A 7617-nucleotide genomic window follows, 5' to 3' on the forward strand; every position below is an offset into this window, starting at 1 on the left:
GATTTTGGGGATTAAATTGGTCCTCCAAAGCATGTGCTTGAGATGAAGTCGCAACTGGCTCTCTAAAGGAAGACGCAACAGTTTAAGTTTGAGCTGGACTGTGCTATGAACACTATTAAGGCGCTTCTGAAAACCTGCATATGTTAGGAACTGATGCCTTCACCCTTGCTGAGAACAAAACAATATGAACTTGGGTCCAGGATAGTATCCATGTTGAACTCTTAAATGTGAAATCAACTGCTGACTGCTGGGATACTGTTTCTGACACATAAAACAGGTCAGCATTGTTATAGCCTCTTACTCACAGAGTGAGAGCACTACTGGCTGATTAAGCAGTCTGGCTCTCAAGTCTCTAAATCTGGGTGACTCCATTTTCCCCACATCAATATTATACACTGTTATCTGCAGGAATGTGTAAAAATTCACAAATACAACATCATAAGACAAATTAAACACAAAATGTGCTTTGAAGAGTTCATCAAATGCCCCGAGGGAGCGATTTGCCTGGCATGAGATGAGATGCTTGTCCATGGTGATGTAGAAGCTGTCAATCTTGCTCTTCTGACGCCCAACAGCAAGGAGGTACAGCTGCTGACCCTGCTGGCTGCAGAGACGCTCCTCTAAACTGCAGCCTGACCAGGGTTGAGATGACGAACCTGAACATTAGACACAATAATAATGCGCAGCCACAGATAAAACTACATTATAGAAGTGATTACTGAAACATCTTCTCACTGGCTAGTGCAAGATGGGAATGCCTGTGAAGACTTAATTTCAGTTTCATCCATTTTTTAACAATTTACATTCTCATTTACACATGTGGCTAAGAAGGTGATGTGAAAAAATATGAACACCTTAAAATCACATTAATATTATAATTACCTTATTAAAGACTATAAGTCTCTTAACTGCATCACACTTTTGCCTGGCATGAGATGAGATGCTTGTCCATGGTGATGTAGAAGCTGTCAATCTTGCTCTTCTGACGCCCAACAGCAAGGAGGTACAGCTGCTGACCCTGCTGGCTGCAGAGACGCTCCTCTAAACTGCAGCCTGACCAGGGTTGAGATGACGAACCTGAACATTAGACACAATAATAATGCGCAGCCACAGATAAAACTACATTATAGAAGTGATTACTGAAACATCTTCTCACTGGCTAGTGCAAGATGGGAATGCCTGTGAAGACTTAATTTCAGTTTCATCCATTTTTTAACAATTTACATTCTCATTTACACATGTGGCTAAGAAGGTGATGTGAAAAAATATGAACACCTTAAAATCACATTAATATTATAATTACCTTATTAAAGACTATAAGTCTCTTAACTGCATCACATTCACTAATTCTGGAGACTTCAGTCCCCCCGGTGGTGTTGGTGGAAGGAGATGTATCAACAACAATGGGGGCCATTTCTTGGTCGTAGGCAGACGACAAAGAGTCACAAGAATTAACTGAAAACTCTTGAAATTTAATTATTTTCCAGTTTGAATGAGAACAGGGAGGCATTATGAGATAGTTTTAAACAGTCATCTGTCCATTGTTCATATTTATCCCAATCCAAATAAACTTTCAGAGATACACAGAATAAACAAATTAAAATACTATCTCACAGGTGCTCGCGTTTCCCAGTTTTAATCATATAGTCATAAAAATAATGAATGAAGCAACTATAACTGCAATTATAGCAAATGGTTTAAAACAAGCAAAACAAATACAACCTACTTGTCTCAACCAGATCACTTCCTGGGGGAATTTATGCTGACTGCACTAAGCGACGCAACTCTGGTGTTGAAGTGAGCTGCTTAGCCTCTTTATGACATTTGGCTTGAAGAACACATCCCATTTCTGAAACAGCCTGGAGGATGTCTCATCATCAAATAGGAGCATGAAGTCTTGATCCACCTTTAAGAAAGAATATATTAAACTGTTACTACAGGAAATACTTTTACATTTCAAGCCATTCTAAACATTTCATTCCAAACTTACCAATCCCTTTGTATCCAGGAATCTTGGGAAGGTGGAGAGGACATCGACACTTCTGCCTGGGTTATTAACAAGCTTCTGACAATGCTGAAAGGTCTCTGGAAAATCATTGAATGGTATGGTTGAACAAAGACATGGCCTCTTGGCAAGCATCCTCATCAAGCTGCCTTTCAACATTAACAGTCCTTTGAAAATGTGGGCCTCCTGGAGAAAAGTCAATAGAGCTATTTGGTGGCAGTGCAGATCCTCAATGAATCTTCCTTTGGACTGTTATCAGACGCCAAGAAATGTGAAATCCTGTGCTGCTTGCAGCATCATAGAAATGTTCCTGAAATGAAAAATATTAAGTGCGCTGTAATACTCGGCTTATAAGAGATCTCAGAGAATTCAAATGTCACTGTCATGCACATAGCTTCGTGTCACAATATGCAAGTATGACATGAAAGTGTCATGCAAACAGTAATAATGACTATTACACGGCCTTTCTTGGAATATGGATGCTTGAGGGAAGGGAACAGCATCACTATCCCAAGAGTGCACTCTTCTCTGATTGCTTTAGTGGAGAGGTGCCTGAGAGGAGATGTTAAATTAGTAATTTAAATGTATGCAGTAGCCATGCAGTTATTTGGCACAAATAAAAAGGATATGAAACACACATACCCATGATTATCAATCATGTGAGCCACCAGTATGTTAACCATTTCTCTTCTTGTGGCATCTGTTGTTTGGTACTCCTGTAGTAGTCTACTTATTCACCACTGGACTTCCCTCTTAGCACAGCTTCATTCAACTAATAATAAACAAAAACATGAGAATGGTGATAAACAGCTTTTCTACAGACTCAGAGTGAAAAAATGTGAAAGTGTTCAGAAACTCATGAGAATCAAGCTTTGTTATAACCTGTTTAGCAGACATTGCAACACATGTATCCTCAATTCTTTGTCTCTTGCCAGGGACCTCATCTATGATTACAGTTGATGCACTTGAGCTGAAGCTTTGGGTCAGACATCTCAGAAGCAGAAGACAAGAAGCAATCAGAAAATTCTAAAGGAATAGAAAAAGTGTGGATAATTTTATTCTGTAGGGTGTAGAGTGCTTGATTATACCTGCCTTTACATCCCACCGTGATTTGAGAAAAATGTTAGCACCACCCCACACTGCCTTGTCTAATGAGGTTGCTGAATATTTCTGCATCAACTTCTGTCCCTGTTCCATGCATCATGGTATATAACTTTTGCATCAGGAGGCAGGCAAAGTCTCTTGATGACTGGAAAAGATAGTAAGATAAAACTGAATGTGCTTTTGAAGTCAACACTGTTTCTTGCCTCTCAGCGAATGACTGTTCACGTTAAATACATTCATCCACCACTGCATAATCATTAAATAGACCTAGAGCATTTTGCCCTTGCAAAACCCATTCCCCCTTAAATCCAAATGTGAAAGTTGATGATTGGCTTTTTTTTTTTTTTAATTGACTGTTTTGGTGTATATTATGCTCTACACTCTACTAGGCACACATTGCAGAACTGAAAATGTTTAGCAATTTACCCCCATTTATGAAAGAGTCTGCTGAAGGCATGTAAATAAATCAGTCTACATCATTAAGGAGCTTGCAGAACAAGGTTTTAAGAGAATATGGGTGTATTTTTAAACATTTTTTCTAAGCCAAGCTAAAGTAAAATTTAATACCTTTTACATGGAATTGCAGAAATTCAAAAAGTCCTTCAACCTTATCCAACTTCACATACTTTTGCTGTTGGCTGTAATTCACCTGGGCCAGCATTTTTACTGAGACATGCAAGAAAGTTTGACAAAGTAAATTAACATTTAAAGGAAGAACAGTAAAAAATAAAGTGAAATCCTGGTCACACAGACAACCAGACACATTAAATGTGCGTGTCTGCTTGTTGGGACACGTTTTTGTGGCCCCTTTGATGTTCAACTGCAGACCCACAACCGTTAGCTCCAGCCTTAAACAAGATTTTATACAGAAAAAATATAAAGCTTTGTTTTCCATCGCTTTGAGCTTGCCTGTGAATTGTTGTTGAATCGTCATTGATAAAGTTGGAGGTTTTAGTAACTACCGGTTAGCTAGCTAATGTTACCATAGACTGCCAGCTAGCTAATCATCTGGCGGTTGGTATAGCAATGTCACTTTTGCGCAAGATACAACAACAACAACAACAAGATGGAGGACGCCGTGATCAGAGCTGTGTGTTTGTTGTGTGTCGTGTGTTTTGTGATAATAACAAGGTTGGAAAGGAGACATGCAAATTTAGACCATGTGGTTGTTTTGCACAGGTTTTTAAAAATGGTGGTTGCTAGTGCTGCATTGGCTCATGACCAATTTGATCAATCAACATACACTTACATCACTCAAGGTTCCTCTTCTGCTTGGAGAGTACCTATCCTGAAGTAGGAACTAAAAAAGTCCCTCAAAACGGCGTTCTATGATCATTCCCACTTCCTGCAGTGTGGACACAATAAAAAGGGGGTAGTTCCTCTAACAGTTCTTAGAGCTATGAAAAAGTTCCTCCAGTCCAAAAGCGCTTATTAAGTCAATGTGCACAGAACACACTCTGATTCAATTAATGTAGTTATGGTCCTGATTATGTGAGCATAATTACATTACAATATTTGAAGCTCTAAGCCATCTAGAAGTTTATGTATCCTTATTGAATATTTTGCAAAAATTTACAAAACTCTACTGGTTCAAGAGGGGAAAAGAAGTGTTTTAATTTTCTCAACAACATTATTCAAAAATGCCATATATCTGAAATCAATGAGCTACAAAACCCTAATTCAGATTAGATACATGCCAGTAATATCCATTTACCTGATAGCGTCTATTGATTGTCTGGAAAAGACAGAAAACAGCAGTAGAATAAATCAAGTCCTTTAAAATGGGCTTGCTTATGGCTTTGGGATATAAAACACCACCATCTGACTTCATTACAGTAAATGGAAAGTTGAGACTAAAGCAGAATGGTTGATATTGGCTTTAGCTGTGTCTATATTTGAAATTTTCGTCCATGGAATTTGTTTTAGTCTAGACTTTGGTGAGACAAGCAGGGATACAGTATAAGGAAATATAAAAACATCAGTGGCCATGCTGTCATCTCCATGGATGTCACTGAGGGTAAACAGTGGAAAATGTTTCTCTCTTAATGTACAATATTTAAATTCCTTCAAATTCAAAATTCCTTTCAAATCAAGAACAGTAGTAAAGGCATGAAAACCTCAAAAGCATCAATCAAATAAATATAATGTGAATCAGGAATGAAAATACTTACTTCACTGTTTTTAATTCAGTTACCAAGTTAAAACTTTCTGAGAATACTGACAGTATTATTCACTTCCTGCCAAGTGAAAAAAACAGGGCAGTATAATGTGAAGAGAAACGCTTGGCTGGGTTCCTTTCCAGGAATAATCACTTTCAAAGTGAAATGTGAGTTGAGGAGTCGACTCGGGATGACCTCGGAGAGAGTAATGCTTAGTAAAGAGTAAGTAGGCTTGATCACAGAAATTATACATTCAAAATGTAACCAGGTTTGTAGTCTGTAATGTAATCTATTGGTATACATGAGCTAATTACCATGACATTACATTACTTTTATTATTATTATTATTATCATTATTATTATTATTATTATTATTATTATTATTATTATTATTATTATTATTATTATTATTATTATTATTATTACTATATAACATCAAATTAAAAGTTCAGATTGCTTGCAATCATTTGGATAACAGGACTTTGTAAAACAAGAATACAATATGATTTCATATGATATCATTTGAATACACTTCCACATTCCAAGTAAAAAACACAAATAAATAGGATGAATCAAAGTCTGCAAGCCAGTTTAGGCAGCCCTTCTTGCTTCACTCACATGGCATACTCCTCTCACTGCAACATACAGTGCACCCTTTTAATCACAGCGATGTACTTAAGCTGTCAGTGCTCTGCTCACATTTTTGCTGCATGCGTGCTGCCACACTGCTCACTCATGCTCCAGCTGCCGCTGCTACTGTTCATGTAGTGTTTCAAAAGCCCCAACACCACCCCACCATCCATTTGTAGGTTCTGACTCTTCCTCCCCCTGGGGGGGAAGTTAGCATTGTCACCCCCCACGCCCTGCTGTGCTGAACTTGATGTTGCCTTGTTAGGAGCGAAGGGTTTAGAGCCTAGATGCTAAACATTAATGCTGTATGTAATAATCTATTCCACGTGAGTTGGCTGACTGAAATACAGTTATTGCTGAAAAAGATTCTGGCACTCCTGCTGCTTTATGTCAACAAGGAATTGCAAATTCTTACTCTGTGAAATATTTCATTAAAAACCTGCAGTGCACCATCACATAACTTTTTCACAATATAAGAACATAGATGTGGGAAACTCAATATTAGGGCGTAAAATATGAATTACATGGGAAATCCTTCAGATGGAAGCTCTCAGCAAACTGCAGATGTTTTGTGCCATGACAAAGTATTCCACTTACTAAATTAAATGTATCTTTTCAGTTTTAATGAATAAATGCAGTACTTTCATTGTTGAACCATATAATTTTGACACTATGAGAACAAGCATCAGTACCTCAGGTTTGAGTGAACATATATTGCAAGCCAGTGTGAGACCACATTAAGCACTATACAATAACCTCTGAATGATAACAAGTCAATCAGGAATTCAGCCTGCAGCACCATCTCATCGCTTACATCAAAGTCTTCAGAACTTTAAAAACAGCTTACTGTGGTTTGGAAGTTAGAAGCTCCAGCTGGTCCTGATTAACACTTTCAGGATGACACCCATTACACCCTTTCTTTAAAGAGCAACTATTAATATTCAAGTGAGTTTCAAAAAATGCCTACAACTCTTAGTTTTTCTATTTTTGAACAGCTACGCACCTACATTGTTGCTTTGTGAGAGCACTAGAGAGTAAAAAGGAAATATTTAAGTGCTTCTCCTGTAACTTTCTTTCATGTTTTATTACCTTTACCTCACTCCTAGTCTCATAAAGAGCTGTGAGATGAATCACATATAGGCAAGGCTTAAAATGGACAACATAAAGGGCTAACAGGGCCAAATAAATGACAAAAATCATAGTTGTTGAGAACATTCATTGCCCCATTATGATGTTCATGTGTTATGACCTTTATCATATTGTCTGAAACCAGAATACTGAATTGTCAGTTTATTTTATGTGAACATTTCAAGCCCTCCGGAACCATCATTTTCAACGCTTTATGACTGCTAAGAGTGCACACTCATAAAAAGATTCATGAATAGCAAGCAATGATCACCTGACTGATCATAGATTATTTACATTGAAAAACGTGAACAAGGGGTCAGAGGCTCACCTGTGTGGGCATATAAGGTCAGAGTGCGAGTCGGGTGAGGGGTAGACACAGGCAGCAGAATGTTATGTGTGTGTAAAATGAAATGAGGCATTGTTATTTTTTTATTGAGTTACAGAATGTAAGTCGATTGTAAGTGAAACTACTTTTGCAGGAGAAAATCAAAACAAAGAACAAGCTTTGAATACTGACTGGAAATTCAAATACCTTATGCAACAAATGAATACCAGCCTCACACTGCAGAATAAGAGCCTTCAACAGAGCTA

At 37.8% G+C, this 7617-nt stretch overlaps 1 long non-coding RNA gene across 4 annotated transcripts; it reads right to left on the reverse strand.

Moving 5' to 3' along the window:
• Positions 1 to 938: 938 nt before the first annotated feature.
• LOC121898381 lies at positions 939 to 3252 on the reverse strand. Of its 4 annotated transcripts, none has more exons than XR_006096450.1 (7): positions 3094 to 3252; positions 2888 to 2996; positions 2648 to 2777; positions 1991 to 2557; positions 1727 to 1906; positions 1304 to 1416; positions 939 to 1077 (listed from the first exon to the last, which is right to left on the reverse strand). It is a non-coding gene; the product is annotated as an uncharacterized LOC121898381 (long non-coding RNA). The 4 variants fall into 4 exon arrangements; XR_006096451.1 differs by having other exon boundaries at positions 1991 to 2315; positions 2464 to 2557; positions 2888 to 3252; XR_006096449.1 differs by having other exon boundaries at positions 939 to 1053; positions 2888 to 3252.
• Between the last annotated feature and the right edge of the window lie 4365 nt (positions 3253 to 7617).

Source organism: Thunnus maccoyii, chromosome 1 (assembly GCF_910596095.1).
Source record: "Thunnus maccoyii chromosome 1, fThuMac1.1, whole genome shotgun sequence".
Lineage (NCBI taxonomy): Eukaryota > Metazoa > Chordata > Actinopteri > Scombriformes > Scombridae > Thunnus > Thunnus maccoyii.